This window comes from Thermobia domestica, chromosome 9 (genome assembly GCF_964235325.1).
Source record: "Thermobia domestica chromosome 9, izTheDome1.hap1.1, whole genome shotgun sequence".
In the NCBI taxonomy this organism is placed as follows: domain Eukaryota; kingdom Metazoa; phylum Arthropoda; class Insecta; order Zygentoma; family Lepismatidae; genus Thermobia; species Thermobia domestica.
The window spans coordinates 217,317,573-217,335,161 of NC_137462.1; the positions used below are offsets into that span (position 1 = coordinate 217,317,573).

Below are 17,589 nucleotides of genomic sequence, written 5' to 3' on the forward strand. Positions count from 1 at the left end.
ATGGTACAGCCATATGGAGATTTACGGCTAAGGTGTACCATTTAGAAGTGTCCCCCGCTGTACAAATATATGGAAACTTAATACCAAAACGGACTCTGCAGTGGTTGAGTTTACATTTGGTTAAAGTTGTATTTGTTTGGACTTACGTCTTCCATTTACACAATGACTCTGTTGGTGTTTTGGTATTGCTACTGTCCTCTGGTCTCTTGAAGTAAATTGTTGCTAGACTGTGATTGGTTTAAGGTATATATACAGGGTATTACAAAAATGTGCCACGATATTTTGGAAACCAATTTCTCACATCAAAATTAAAAAAAGTTTATTTAGACCTGTGCTCAAAAGTCTATAGCTTCGGAGTATTAGAATACAGAAAACGCGAACAAGTGAACTTTAAAATTTCATAGCGCCACTATTAAGGGACCTATTGTAGTCGAGTGAAGACATTACAGACCTGGTGAGGAACTGGTATGTAAACTATTCAAATATCCATGTTTAAGAATGCTGCAGTACTTGCACACCAATTTTTAGAGAGGTAGGTGGAGAGTGATCAAGTACTTCCAAACAGCTCTCTAAAAATGATTGTGCAAATACCGGAAGTTCTGAAAGATGGATATTTGGATAGTTCACTTACTACATACGTGTTGAAATTATTAGACTCAACATTCAGTTTCTGAATATTTTACTGTTCTTACAATATTATGTGAGAAAATAAGTTCGAACTTAGTCCAAATTACTACTTTGTAACTCTGTAATAATTTCTAGTGGGTGTGGCATATGCTTCTCAATATCAATAAAACAAATGGGTACGTAACATTCAAATATTACTATAAAATGTGTATATCAAATTGGAAACAAAAAATGAAATGGAATACTTACAAGAAAATTCTCTCTCACACAAAGATTAATATTTCTTACGAAATTCCTTATTCTTTATTAAGTCTTTTATCCTTTGTGGCACCGTATATTCGAGTTTAGCACATTTTGCCTTCAATTTAGCATCGTGATACCACAAATTGTTGATCTCCTTGATCAATTGAAGTTTGGTTCTAATGTGCTTCTTCTCTAGCTTTTCTTTCATGAAGCTACAAAAGTTTTCAATCGGGTTCATATCAGGACTAGTGCCTGGCCACGAAAGAACACTAATTTCGTTGTCCTCGAAGAATTTTGCCACAGCTTTGGCCCGGTGGCGTAGGGCTCCATCATACATAAAGGTTAATTGTACGTCATCAAATCAGAGTGCAGTCTGGGAAAGCAGTTCTTCTAGAAGAACTTGTAGGTATTAGTCCTGTTTCATTGTCCTCTCTACTATTAGATAGTCTTCCAGGCCCGAAGATAGAGATCACACCCCAGACCATGACTGAAGTAGGATGCTTCACGGTTTATTAAAGACATTCCAACTTGAATTCCTTCCATGTCAACGTCGCACATATTGTGAACATTCATCAGACACAAAGATGCATGATTCATCACTAAAACACACTATTCTCCAGTCGTCAGCAGTCCAATATTCTAGGCCTCGTGCCCATTCGAGGCGCTTCTTTGCCATGATTGGAGTAGACCCTAATTTTTATTTTCTTTCTTGACCGTGTGCTTTTATTCCCTAGACACAAAGAATCTTTCGAACACTTTCATGCCAAATGTCTGCGCCATACTCAGCCATTTTTATGCTTAAATCTATTAGAAGTTGCCCTTCTGTTTCCCAGAGCCAATCTTTTTAGTTTCCTAATACCTCTTAGCGATAGCTTTGGTTTTCGCCCACACTTCCCAAGCCTATTTTGTCTCTTATTCATTTCAACAGAGATTATACTCACATATTTTTGTTCTATCCCAACTCAACTAGCAACATATTGCCGTATATATCTTATTTCCCTCAGAAGTATTTTGTTAATTTCCATTTTACGCGGAGAAAGGTCTTTTGCTTTTCCCATTGTGCTGCAATTACAGGACTACACAGAATAAAAGATTGATACACGAAACAGGTCACGATCATTTTAAACTGGCCCGCGAACTGTTGAACGCTTCGAATGTCGCTAACTTCTTACGACAGCAACAACAACACTCCAGACTGTAACTTGTTGATAGGAACCACAATAGGTATCTACAACTGAAACACCACTTTCAGAATCCCCCCCCCCCCCGTCACTAATATAATCTGCTGTTCAACGGTGATATCACCACTTCAACTGTACAGTAAACAAATGAAGGATCCTATATTGGTGGTTTTACCATTAAATTAAATGTTCTAGAACTCTGAAATTAGGACTCCTACATGAATTTTGCATTTTACAAGCGTGAGTCTAATAATTTGAACACGTCTGTAGTTCCTCAGTGATGTCTTGACCCACCTACGATTGGTTCCATAGTAGTGGAACTACGGATCTTTACAGTTCATTTTTTTCACGTTTTCGGCACCCTATAGCTACAAAACTATGCGCGTCCGACCACAGGTCCATAGGAACTCTTTCTCTTATTTTGATGTGAGGAATCAATTCCCAAAACATTGTGACACATTTTTGTAATATTATATACATATATTATATTATTATAATATTATATATTTTGTAATATTATATATATATATAAGAAGAAGAAGTATGTAAAATAAATTCAATGCAGAAAGGGGAAAGGGGGATGGCTATTGTAATCTTAGAATGTCTAATTATTATCTCTGAATATAAATGTTTTAAATGTTACATGAAATTTGGTACATGGGTTTCTCATTTAAATATACCAATAGGGGTCAATGTATTGAAGGCAGTGACAGAAATTTCAAAGAAAAATGTTTTACTTATTTTTGTAGTTCTTTACACTTCATTGATATGTTAACGTTTAAAACGCCAATACTATCGTATTTTAAAAATTGTTTACGATAGCCCATGTACTGCCTTCTGTACTCAATTATCGCTCAACTGGTATTGGGAGTGTATCTCTGGACCTGAGAAGTAGACTATGCCAAGTCACTTTTTGGTCGAAATTGAGTTATCATCTTTTTCTTACTTACATTAGCACGATGCTTCCAGTGGTAAATTGATCTACATCGAAAAGCAGCTGGTTTCGGAAATAGCCAGTTGTAAACTAATCCAAGTCACAGTTTGTGTAAGAGGTAAAGAATGCTATGTGCACTTAGCTTATCCTCCGATATCAATATTCAGATACTAATATTCTAAGTCAGACTTGAAATAGTCTACCTTGCAAGAACATATAAAAATATTTTTTATTGTCAAATAATAATATTCTAAGTCAGACTTGAAATCTTATGCCTCTCAAAAATATATAATTATATCTTTTACTTCTGACTTATCATATTTGTGTATTTAAGCATATAGGAGTTAAATTTACTCTCTCTGGAGCGCAACAACCGAGTACCACAATAAGCGACAATGTAGATTCTATAAAAAAATAAAAACAGCGGGTTCTTAGTCTTTTGTGGTTGTCGAATCGAGCAGATGCACTGGAAAATGACTGAGAGAAATCGTATGATATTGCAAATTGTTCACAAACAAGCAATTGAAGATGATAGGGAAGATATTGGTAAGTACTTGTTTATTTTAATTTTAGAAGGAATAAGTAAAGAGAGGACGTTTTGGTTTCAGCTCTTTTAATAGATAATAATTAAATCTGACTCATCCATCTTATTTTTAAAGAGTTAATCAGAAATAAAAAATCTGTATTTCCAGAGTTGCTTTCAGAAAAAATTATTTGAGAATATTTTTTTTTTTTTAACAAAAGGGGATATTATATGCAAAAATACAAGTTTCGTGGTATTCTTTCAGTATGCGCTGGGCAGGAAGAGGATTTTGCCAATACATTACGACCAGACCGATGCAACTCATGCAAAATAAACACATCTGGTCCATCCACTTTTTTTTTTTTTTTTTTTTTCTGAAACACCGCATATCAGGAATCTGCAAAAACTCAGTCTCGGGAAGCGTCGAGAATTAACACGGAATTGGCAAAATACTTTTTTTCTAATATTGCAACCCTCTTTTTAATCATCCCTCATTTTATTTTGATGGGGAAAATACATGAAAACTAACATATTTTTATTCTCATTGTTTATCAAGGAAGTTCTAAGCTAGAACATATGATGTTAGTGTGAGAACTTGCGATGTGTGTATCTAGGTTTTCGGCCAATCTAATTTTATTTATTTTATGTCGTGCATGACCCCGTAAATGTTTATTTTTTGTTCGCTCATAAAGCAGTAAGATCACAAGCTGTTATCTTGGTATTAATTACTTTTCTGAACCTAATTGGAATACTAAGAGTGTCCTGCCGAATGCATGGAGTCCGCGAAGAACAGTTGAAGAACTCCTGATATGTACTGAACAACAAACAAATTCAAATACAGAAATGTACGAGGCGGGTTTGAAAAGTAAGAATACAAAGACTAGTATTCAATGAAGTGTAAACACACTAAGACATCTGGATTAATAACTTAGATAAACACGTAGATTATTGTTATCTTGTTTTCCGAACTCACTTTGTGCATTCGTTTATTTGGATTTGATCGTCATTCAGTCTAGATCAGCGGTTCTTCATCTGTGTTCTGCAGACCCCTTGGACTCGGCAGGACTCAACAAGCCTCCCTTAGATTTCGAAAAGTTTCGGATACAAAAGCAAACGCTGAGGCATATCCGTAAAGTTACAACCCCTGTAAGCGGACAAGTAATATTTTTGTATGTAAATTTTTTAGACTGGCTTTCAGTGCCTCTCGCGGCTGTTTCTCTAATATTACAAAATGTTCACTACAAGCGATTTAGTGATTCAATGATACTGTGTTCCTCAGAGGCTGACACTGAAAGCCAGTATAGTCAACCTACCCACTAAAACATTACTTGTCCATCTACAGAGATTGTGCCCTTAATGAATATGCTTCTCAGAATATTGTGACTTGCTTTATTGATTTTTTTTTTCAATTTTTATCGTTTCAGATGCAGCTGGTGTGCCAGGACCTAGTGGCTTAAAGTGTACTCCTACTGCACCAAGCGATGTATGTAGCAGGGGCGGATCCAGGAAGGGGGCGATCGGGGCGATCGCCCCCCCCCCAGAAGAGGAAACTTTCTTACTTTATATATATAAATAAAATCTATCCCAGAGTTTGGAGCCCTTAAAAGTTGCATTATGACAACCCACCGCCCCCCCCAGAAGACGGTCCTGGATCCGCCCCTGGTATGTAGTATGGATGATCTTTTGGATGCTGATGATATTGATGATCCCGGTGATATTGATGAAACTGATAAAACAACCTTCATCAGTTTCAGATTCACCCCCTGAAGAAATTACAAAGACTAAAAAATCAAGGAAGAGACGTAGAGATAAATCTACTTGGAAATCTGAAATTCTCAAAAGGAAGAGAGCAGCAGGGGGAGGAGTATGTTTCTAGAACAAAGAAAATCGTGGTCGCAAAAAGTGTACGACCTGGTTGTCCTGGAAATTGTCACCGGCGTTGCTTTCAACTTATCTCTGAGAGTGAATGGAGGCATATTCATAAAAACTTTTGGGATTCAAATGTAATAATCAATCAAAAACGGCAGTTCATAGTGTCTTGTGTGGAGAAGGTGCCCATCAAAGTCAGACAGGAAAGAAGTGTCCAAAGGAGTGGTCAAAGGACCACAAGCCTTTGCTACAGCTTTCGAAGGTCGAAAAATACAAATTTGTGAACGCTTCTTTTTGACAACACTGGATATTTCTGCCCAGTTTGTGACCACTGCACTGAAAAAAAAACTGCAAGACGGATGTGTTGTTATGGAAGATAGAAGGGGAAAACATGAGCCTCCAAATAAAATATCTCCAGAAGTCCGTGCACAAGCAATATCAAGTTTTCAAAATTTCAAGTTTTCCAACAATTAGTAGTCACTACTCCCGTGAAAAATCAGTAAGAAAGTACTTAGGTTCCGTATTAAATTTAGCAAAAATGTACAAACTGTATCGCGAGGAATGTATACAGAATGGTGTACCGGAAGCAAACGTGAAAGAGTCTTATTATAGAGTGGTGTTTAATTCAGAATTCAACTTATCATTTAAAATGCCCGAAAATGACACTTGCGACACATGTGATAGTTTTGTTGCCAGCTTGAAAGAGAATCAAAGTGAAGAAGACAAAAATAAGCTCCAACTCGATTATGATAATCACTTGGAAGAGGCTAATCAACGATACAATTTGAAATGGGAAGATAAGAACAGAGCAAGAGGCAATTGTAAAGAACGGGTTCTTATGGTTGACTTACAAAAATGTCTCCCAACACCATTACTTACAAATTCTGAAAGTTTTTACTTACGGAAATTGTGGAGATTCAATTACACTATTTTTGATAGTACTACACAGAAAACTTACTGTGTTATGTGGGATAAAACAAAGTCTGGGAGAGGTGCCAATGAAATGGTTTCGGGTTTATACAGGTGGGCAGAAATAGAGCTTACTAACAGTGATGTTGAAGTGATATCAGTTTGGTCTGACATTTGCAGTGGATAAAACCGGAATATTGTGATTGTGTCTTTATACATGTGGTTGCTTCGAAAGTTTCCGAACTTGAAGATTATCAACCACAAGTTTCTTCTAAGAGGTCACACTCACTTGTAAGTGGATTCCAAACACGCTATGAATGAGAAGGCCAGGAAAGCGCTTCCGCATTTCTCGATAATGACACCATGGGATTGGTAAACTACAAACAACCGTTTATAGTTGTTAACATGGAGCTTAAAAATTTCAATAATTTCAAGGCATTATGTGGACAACGCTCAAGTCCTTTGCGTATTTCTAGAAAAGGTACTAGTGAACAAGATGTATTTATACAAAAAATGGTCCACATGCAAGTACGTCAAGATAGTCCTGGAGTGCTATACTACAAGAAGAACTTCGGTGAAAACTTTCAAAGTGTTGACCTAAACAAATCTATGCGATATGCTGTGTGGCCAGACGAAGTTCCCCAATTAAGTGATTCATTGAAGCCCATCAGTTCGGTTAAGTACAAGGATATTCAAAGACTTTTAACGTGGGTCCTCATCATTTGGCATGAGTACTACAGAAACCTACCGCATCGTAATGGTGACAGGGACTCAAGTGATATGGAACCTGAATTATTCTCAGTGTAATCGTTGAAATCTGAATTATTTCTAATAGTAAACACCCTGTAAAACAATAATATCATTGTACCACATGCGTGATACATTGAAATTACTACTCTACAATGTTTCTTTCATTTTAAGCAGCATTTATTACTTTGCTAATATATAGCGAAAACAAAGTTTTGTGGTAAAATATTACAAGTCATTTTGCACTAACGTGTAAAACATTGCTGCTAACATTGCAAAATACACCTTTAGGACACGAAATAAAGCAAAAATGTTTACTTTAAAGACCATGTTAGAAAAGTTATGTATCAGTTTTAAAATGTTCAATAGAAAAATTAGGCAATTTAACAAAATAGGGTCTTCAAAATAGTTTTTTGCTTCTCCTGTAAAATTAATAAAATGTGACTTATACTACTATACTTCTCAGGTCCTTCTTTCGTGTTTGTCGTTGCTGTTCCAAGCAACAATTAGGAACACGAAACCATCATAAACAAATTTCAATATATTATTTTTAGCTTTTAAAAACATGAACATATCAAGACGGTATAAAGAACTACAAAACATTAAACATCGTGTTCCTTTCGAATTTCTGTCACCGAATGATCCCACATGTCTATATTTTTCAAACAAAACTTAGAATGTTGTCTTTCCTCCCACACTTATTTATACTATTCAATATCTATTACAAATGATCATTTTATAGTATGCCTATTTTAATATCAGCTGCAGCATCTCTCAGATTCCGATTAATTATTATTGTCAAATCTTATGCTTTAGATAAAAGTACCTCTAACACATGGCGGCTAAGTTGCCGTGCCAAAATAATAGAACCACAGTTAATCTCCTCAGGTCCAGGATGTTTAAAAACTTTTGGCCGATACTAGATACAGGCACAGAAATGCAACAATTAAATTTGTATGGTTTTTGAATTTCCATCATAATTCAGGACACAGTGTTGAAATTTTTAATTACGTAAGTGCCTAGTTATATGCGAGTACAAGTGACGACAGTCAAAGAGAAAGGCCACAAAACTTTTCGACAAAACAGAGCACTGAATGTATTTCTATTTTGAATTAGATCTGTATTTTCACGTGGCAGTATTTTTATAAGGAGAGAAATTAAAACTTTTATAGATGAGTGATGATTTCGACGGGGAAAACTCGAGAAAGTTGCATTTATTCTTCATATATATAATAAAAGGTACAAGTCACTCCTACTTCGTTATGTCGTGCTATCATGTCATGTTGCAACTATTACAGAAATATTTATTTACGAAATATTAACACAATTACATTAGGTATTTTCATAAAACTTCGTATCGAAGGAATTCACTCCAAGGACAAATTAAACTTTGTGATATTTTCATAAGAAATTATTCCCTAGGGCAGGGTTTCTCAACCTGGGGGTCGCGGCCCCCAGAGGGGTCGCAAGAAGGTTTCGTGGCGCCGCGAAGATAAGTTGAAGAGATAAATATAATTAGAATCTAATATCGGAAAATATTTTTAAATATCATATTATTTTGAATTTTGATCTGACAGGCATAAACCTACATATTCAAATACAATTAAAGTTGAAAGATAATGAGATATCTGAGCGTGGTGTGATTTTACTAGTACGGCAATGTTCGGTTCAATCTTCTTGTCGCACATTATTTGAAAACATTTAAAATACTCAATTACTTTTTTAGCAACTGTCCAAGTTTTTCAAAACCAAAATTAGAAATCACTTTATTTTTTAATCATATGATCCAAAATTAACGTAGTTACGAAGTTTTAAAATTTTCAAACGACCTCCATTTTAAAACAGTATGACGTATTGGATTCGATGTTTATAATATGAATGAGCTGACCAAGTTTGATTTTAATCCATTCGCTTTTTAGGGAAGTTACTGTATCCACTATATATAAGAAATGGATTGTACTATTATAGAAATAGATGGATAACGTGAGATCTCTGTCATAGTATATTAAAAATCTCACACAAGCATATTACAAACAACAAATTATAAGTGGGTCACTGGCAAGAGGATGTGATAAAATGGAGGTCGTGATAGGAATTAGGTTCTAGGGCCATGGCCTAACTAGAATATTTTGCTACGGGGAGAGGGTGGGACATGGCCCCTTACTTCTGAGAATTAGAGAACCTTACCACTGTTTCAGAAATTGGTTCAACGGTATTCTAGAAGGCTTGGCTCCCTGGCCTCCTCTAGTTACCCTATGTTGTAGGATTGTTAGAGAAATTTTATTTATTTATTATGAACGAAATCAACTTAAACAGGTTTTGAGAAAACTACCTTGAAAAAAACTCGTCCCCAAGAGTAAACTCCCCGTTGTAGAATTCTTTATGAAAATGATTTATAAAGTATTGTTAATTAAATATTTACTGAAGAAATAAGAACAAAATTAACTGAACTGTTTCTGAGAAAATTACTTGCAAAGAACTCATTTCCATGATTAAAGTACATTATGGAATTTTTCATGGAAAATGATACACCATGTTATGAGTTGTTAATGAAATAATTATTTATGAAATAAGAGTAAAGTCATTTTAACACTTTCTGAGAAAACTGTCCGCAGAAACTCACCCTCAAGAGTAAACTGCCCCTTGTGAATTTTTGCGTGGAAAATGACTTATTCTGTATTCTAGGACTTTTAACAAAATGTTTATTTACTTAGTATGAACAAACTCTCTTGTGTCGTTTCTGTGAAAATCGTACTGAAATAACTCATCCAGAAGAGTAAACCACTCTTTGTGAACTTCTTACTGAAATAGGCTCGAACCATTTCGTAGGTTTGATAATGAGACATTTATTTATGAAATATAATCAAAAATGCCTCAGTCTTTTTTGAGAAAATTGTCCGTAAAGAACTCCCCAAGAGCAGATTACTCCTGGATTTTTTCCAAGGAAACGATTTACACTATATTAAAGATTTGTTAATAAAATACAAGATATAGTGAAGAAAAGCTACAAACAAACGAAAAAGTCTGGCTCAGAATAGGGAAGGGTGGAAAGTTGCATCAAACCAAACCAGAGATTGCGAACCAATTCCAGAGGGAATAAAATATTATTTAATGAAAAATAAACAAAATTAGAGCCGTTTTTGAGAAAATCACATTTTCTTATTTTTACCCTCCAGTAAACTACCGTCACCTTTGAAGGTAGGAAGAAAATTTGAAAAAGAAAGAGAGAGTTTTATAAAAATCTTAAGTTTAAAATTTGGTCCAGATACGTTCATCCGTATGTCTTCTAAGCGAGTAAACATCAGAACGAATAGATAGACAGGCATCGAAAAATAACTTTTTGGTATATAATTGCCATGTAACCTGTAAATCCATTGAAATACCGAATCTTTTTCTTTTCTTCTTTCTCTTTTTTCATCTTCACTACAGTTTCTTTCCTCGTATCGGCGCTCAAAAGTAAAAATGAATTGTACTTTTAGCAACGAACATTAAAATCAAACTATTAAGACAGACAATTACATATACATTTCTAATACAGTTTCCTAAATTAAATGATAAATGTAAAATATTGTTATTAATGTCAATGAAGCTTTCTATACTTTCAGAAGACGACAGTTCTCCATTAGAAATAAGCATTCTGAAGCTTTTAATGGGCAGTGAATCTGGAGTCTTACTTCTCCCTCTCGCACTAATAAATTTAACACGTTAATTCTTCGCTATACATCAGGTCTTTTATTGCTTTTGTACTCCACAGGACAAAATAACCCATTTATACCAGGAAGAGAAAACACACACACAGACACATGTGTGTTATGTACCTATGGTTTTAAAGAATCTTTGGATGTTATGATGGGCGTGTATATATGTATAGAGATGCCACTTCGACTGATGTTGTGTGCCTACGATTTTTAAAAGGTGCCCCACCCGTCTAAGGACGCTTGAGGGTCGCATACAGCGTAGGCGAGAAGAAAATCTTCCTCTCCTTAAATTGCAGCCGTCATTTGTTATTCAAATCCTGTTTTTCTTTCCTGAGGACCATTGTCCGAAAGGTGTCGGTAATGCAGCCCGTTGAGCATCCATAGAGAAGGAAGCCAGGTTTAAAATATATTGAAATATGTCAGGACATTAACTCGTTTTCTTAGGACTTGTTACTCACGAATAACATATGTGATTGTTTGTTTCTAAAGTTCTAGAGTTTACAAGCCATTTTATTAAAATAATGTTCATAAACAATTAATTACCGCTCTAAATATGTCCTATCACATTTATCCGATATTATTAAAGATATACAACCAAGAAAACGAGTGCTCCACCTGGATGGAAAGGTAAATTAACGAACAAGATAGACATATTGAAGAATTAGCTATGGCCATCCTTAGGAACCTAGTACTCAGAGGAATGCCCATGGTAAGAAAATGGAAGAATATTAATTGAAGCGAGCCTAAGCAAGCTGTTTGCATTCAAATCAATTGGCATTTATGTGCTATTCGCCTGTCCGCATGTTCAACGATAGTTGTGACAAAATTTATCTGATGTTAATGAAGCTCGATATGTATCTGAAGTTAGTACGTATGGGACATAAATTATTAACAGTATTGATTTGTTTATATTCTACGTAAGGTACAGTGATATTTGGAGCAAAGAAAAATGTTGCTTCAACTAACCTGCTGTCATTATTGTAAATCGACTGTTGATTTAAAATAAGTCAATCCCAAATTCTATGTACTGCATAATACGCTATACTTAGAACAAAAGTTTGTATTTATAGTTTTTCGTATCAAATCAGTAATCATAAAGAACAATCAATGTAATGAAGTTGAGAACGATTGGAATCATTTCGCCATCTGGTTCCCTATTTAAACCAATTATTCCTTTTATGTATTATTCGGTTATCACATCTACATCTCAACACATCTATCGTAGTTTCAATGCTGAGAAAACAAAAACAGCATAATATAATGTGTAATTCTTCCTGTTGTCTTATTTCATGCGAAAAGGGGTTATCCTTTTTATCCTCAATAGAATTTAAACACATATTTTTTCTAGCATCAGACCGAAATACTTTGCGTGGGGATTTCATTCTTTTTTTTTTTTCCATGGTTTCATTTTTCCTCTTGAAATTCCAACATCCTCCTCGCACAATCATTTGCACCATAATGATACGAATAGGAAATTAAAGCAGAAGCTATGAGTGGACAGGCATCTATTGCTAGTCTGGTCTTCACTCCTCAGGTGGTTCATACTCTCCTAACACCACTGTTTATGAAGGGAGAATGAAAATTCGAATTCAATTAAAAATCTCCCTAGGACAAGAATGCAGTATAGCTATTATAGAGCACAACGCTGCCGTGGTTCTGTCCGTGCGAGTGAGTACAATAGCTGGAAATTACTCTCAGAACGTAAAGTGGATTTTGTAAAATTCGACAGTTTCATTATAATTGGTGATACGCACGACAATTTTTGATTAGGAGGTGTATTTTTGGGAACATACGATGGATTATACTTCGAATTAGAGAATGCATGACCTCACTACAAGATAATTGTCTCGAGTTTTGGATTGACTTTACACGAATTATATTCTCTTGGCTGTGTTACATTTTTGCCTTTCGTATGTTATAGATGGTTATTTTGCAGCATGCTATTGCGAAGGCTGTTTCCTTACGACAATATCAGGTAGTGTAAAAAGTGATGAGTCTTTTAAGCATGAGATGTCGTTAGCCAAACGATGATTCAGTCGCATTCGTTCTGGAAATTTTGTTGTCCAAGATCCTTCTCGCAATGAGCGACCAATTACATAAAAAGTGGATAATATCTGGAAAAAGTCGACCAACAAGACCAACATGTAAGCTGTCATAAAATTGCCAATGACCTAAACATCGATCGCCAAAGAGTATCAAACAATTTGGAGAAAGCTGTCTACAAAAATAATCTCGACGTTTGAGTACCACATGATCTGACTCAAAAACATTTACTTGATCCATTCATTATGTCTGCGAATCTCTACTGAAACGTAACGAACTCGAGCCATTTCCGAAGCACTTGATCACAGATGATGAAAATTGGATAATTTATGACAACAACGTGCAAAAAAGATGGTGGTTGAAGTGAGCAGAAGCTCCACAGTCTGTAGCAAAGTTCACACTAACATCCAGACGGTCGTTTGGTGGGATTGGAAGGGTATCGTGTATCACGAGCTGTTGCCAATGAGCAGAACGATGGACTCGGATCTGTACTGTTCACAGCTAGTGTAAATGCTCATAACAAGTCTAAAGAAATGGCCGGAACTGGTCAACAGAAAAGATGTGTACCACGCTGACAACGGCAGACTGCATACATCTTTAACGCTGAGAGGTTTTAATGCATCAATCGAATAACTCAGATCTGACACCGTCATATCATCATTTGTTTTTGGTCTCTGCACAGCTTTTAAGTGATATTATGTTAATTTCAAAAGACCTGTGAGAACCATCTGTCACAAATTTTTTCACCAGAAACCACAGAAGTTCTATAGTGATAGGATTATGGTGTTGCCGGACAAATGACAGAAGGTTGTGGAATAAAATTGTGTATATGCGGTTTCATAATATTATTTTCAAATAACAATAAAGTATTCTCCATTTTGAATTCTAAAGGCTTAATAATTTTTATTGGGTTCCTGTCACCACGGCATGGCACGCCCTCAGGTTGCGGATCGAGGAGAAGGCCTTTAGATAAAGGGGCTAGCTGAGAATATACTGAATAAGCAGTTGCGGACAGACGACAAAGGGTGGTCCTCTAGCTTGGGGGTTTGGCGTGAGTCTAACAACGTCATCCTGTAGAAAAATACACTTGTTCAGAAACATTCACAGAAGTCTCGAACCAAGACTGGAACCTTGGCACGACTTTAGCTAAGTAAAATGGACATAAGATTTGGAACATGCAATACAAGAAGTCTTTATAGGGCAGGCGCTGTAAGAATACCTTCAGATGGAATTCTCATCCAATGTTGATTTTCAAAAGACGTGGGAAGAAATCACAGGGATTTATAAGTGTAGGTCTTGTGATAAGATCTTTACAAAGTACAAAGCAATGTTTTGTCATAATCACAAGTGCACAGAGTGGGAAGGACCACTTCGACAATCTTGCACTTTCTGTGTAAACACTTTTACCACCTTGTTTGGATACAGTGAGCATATAATCCGTTCCCACCCCAAAGTGTGGAATAAGGTTCGGCTGAAAGAGTCGGAGAATTAAGGTAGAAAGAAATGGACAGCATCCAAATCTTAGAAACTGATTATGCTCTGCATTGAATATCGAGAGGGCACCAATATAATTTTTCTGAGTGCGGAACAATTGCCAGAAAAGACGCACGTCAATGTGCGAAATCAGAAAAGAAAGTAGCGAGGGGCTGTACTGGTAGCAGCCAGTCTACCCAGATAAGAGGGTAGCAGCCAGTCTACCCAGAAAGAACTTAAGATAGGAACTGCGTTTAATGAAGCTACAATCAATCTTATGGATGAACAATTAAGATAATGACAGAGGAGTGCAATAATAGCAGTAAGAGGCTATATAAAGTCTTAGATAGGGCCCAGAAGGTAAATGAGAGTTTTGTGAAAGCGAGAAATTATTTTTTCTTGCAATTTAATGGTTGTAGGGCGATCTGTGATGGATGGGAAGATAAACTTAAGAAGCTTAATAAGAAGATATAAGAATTGGGTTGAAAAAGTTTTTGAAGCAAGAAAATAACAAATGGAGAGATTGTCTCCATTTAGAGGACAAAAGTTTCCAAGAAAGACTGATAGAGAAAAATAGGATCATCCAGGAATTGACCTTGAAGACGAATCAAGAAGCAAAAGCGATTAGAATACGTTTGCAGAGGAAGAAAGAAACGTGAATGGTTTAGAAAATATTGTAGCACAATTTCAATTTCAAGAAGTGAACAAATTAGGAAATTTGAATTAGAGACAACGAAATGAACAAATAGTTTGAGATAAAGTGGTTGGTATAGCAACAGCGAAGGAATGAGCAGGAATGTCATATATGGAAGACGATAATGAATACTTAATACGGCCGATAGAAAAAGTAGAATCTCAGATAAAGGGAGAAAATTAGTATGAATAGAGATAAAAGATAAATGACGATGATCGGGAAGTCGAAACGTCAGTTAAACAGATTTGGATTTACAAGGGAATTTAGATATCAGATTAGATTTATTAGCTGATCAGATAACGGATGAAAACATATATGTTCATACAGAGAGTAGTATGAAGATAGATTTACGAAGGAAGGGCGCGATGTCACTCAGAGATAATTGCACCAAATTTGGTGTAGGAATAGGTAATAAGAATAGAAAAGAACACGTGGAAGCATTCGTTTCGCAGGCGTTCAGAATAAGAAATAATGAGCCCTACAGTTCAGGAGAAGTATGGCCTGTCAATCAGATATTGACAGGACGGAGCCTTTGCTCGCTGTTGCAGCCAATGCAGAAGAAGTTTAATAAAGTAGAATGAAAACAGAAAAGATGAGCTGAACAGAAAATGCGCTAATGTCCGCCCTCAGTCTCACCAGGTGAATGCCGGAATACTAAATAATCAACTGTTCTTATCATTACCCATCTTATATCTCTAAAGAGTAATTTTTAAAAAAGTAGTCTTCTCTGTTTCAGACTGAACGTGTGTTGTTTTTTTTAAGCATATTTATTTTTTGAATACAGTTCCTGGTACTATGTTTGCTTGTTATATTTTTAATGCTTCTGTTAACAACTCTTTCATTATGTCAAAAAACAGTATATAACTCACTGTACGGTATATTAAGGTTAACTACGGTATTTTCTAATTTTGTTGAGACCAATTTGGAAGCTAACTTTACGAACGTGTCATGTGTGTGGGCAGTGAAGACGGTCTGTCTCATGTGTTCTAGGCAATAAAAGTGAAACGCTCATGTTCATTTTGTGTTCACATTGTTAAAGTGCAGTTTTGTGAAACATACGTGAGTTATATTTCTAGTTCTGAACGCAGTTGTTAGGAGACTGGTTTTGTCCAATACATTTTGCTGCTTTCTAGTGGTGAGTAGACCAAATTCAAATACAGTGAAACCCCTCTAAGTTGGAAACCTGCCGTTCCTTCGAAAGCTGTCAAAGTTAGAGGGGTGTCCAAGACAAAGGGGTAGAGGTTTATATCATGGCTATGTTAGAGGAAAAGCATCTTACACAACTGCATGCATCAATACGATATACTGTAAGCTGAATATTCTTAAAGTATCTTCATGTAGAAACATATCTTGAATTGAACTGTGCAATATAATATAGGGCACAATGCAGTTCATAATGTACACTCATGTCCAAAATGATTGTCGCATATCTATAACTGTCTTCTTGTAAGAATATAATTTGATTATGATTTTGCAGGGTACTTTTAATATTGATACTATGTGTATAATCAGGAAATTTATATTTGTGGTAAATTTCACAGGAAAAAATCATAAATACGAAAATTAGAATAAGTAAAACAAAATGTTGCTAAATGGACAGAAAGTTTTATTTTCGTTTTATTGTTCTTATTTACTGCACTTTTGACATGAAATTTACCACATACATGTCTTTTCCGATTATACATATACTAACATTATAAGAAATACCGGGCGAATTCGTTATCAAATTATATTCCTACAACGACACATTTATAGACATACGACAATAATTTTGGACATGAGTGTACATACGTATCTTAGCAGTTCACTAAGATGTTCCACTTGCAGAGATATTTTCTGCGCGACAAAGACGAAAAAATTGATCACCATATCATTCACTTCGTGTGCTATTTTACGTACCATTCCCTTCGAGTGCTACAATTTTGTTCCCATGATTTTACAATAACGTTTTTGTTTCTCTTAATGTTCGATATTGTCGATTTTGAAACCCGAAATTCATCTGCTAATTTCCTACAGCAGTCACCGTTATTCAAGCGATCGATTACCTTTTTCTTTTCATTTAGTGTCAGTTCGTTCAGCTTCCGCTTACTCACTTTTACAACTTCAAACGTCTTCTGACGTTGATCACACCACAGACAAAACTATAATGTTTAGTTTGTACAGAATAAGGAATGTATTAGTGACCACTCTACCTGTTCTCGAAATTTTATTGTTTTCTCACGAAAATAGGTCATCTGTTCTCCCTCACCCACCATCTCTTCTCGAAATTCCAGCAATCTATCTCGCGAATTATCAAAGGATAACCTTTTGTCAACAGTTCATTAATTCTCTATTACCTGTGTGATGTATCTTTTAGGTGTCCAACTTAGTTTCAAATGTGTGTGTCCAAGACGCAAGAAAGAGAGGTATCCAGGTTACAGGGGTTTCTAATACACAGAAATCAATAGGAGATTTTCTGGTTCCGACGAAAGGTGTCCAAGTGTAGGGGTTTCACAGTATTTCCTTTATCCTTTGCGTTAACATAGTTAAGTTAATGAACAGTCTTGGATGTATTCAAACGATCATTTTTGTTGTGGCCGTCCACAGTCGTTCCTATTTTAAACATCACTAATACTGAAATATATATACGCATTTAAATTCGCCTCACA

General features: G+C 35.7%; 1 protein-coding gene across 1 annotated transcript in view; it reads right to left on the reverse strand.

The window, feature by feature from the left end:
- GEFmeso (Guanine nucleotide exchange factor in mesoderm) overlaps positions 1 to 17,589 on the reverse strand; it is a 784,292-nt gene that overhangs the window by 540,244 nt on the left and 226,459 nt on the right. The gene's annotated exons all lie outside the window — the stretch shown is intronic.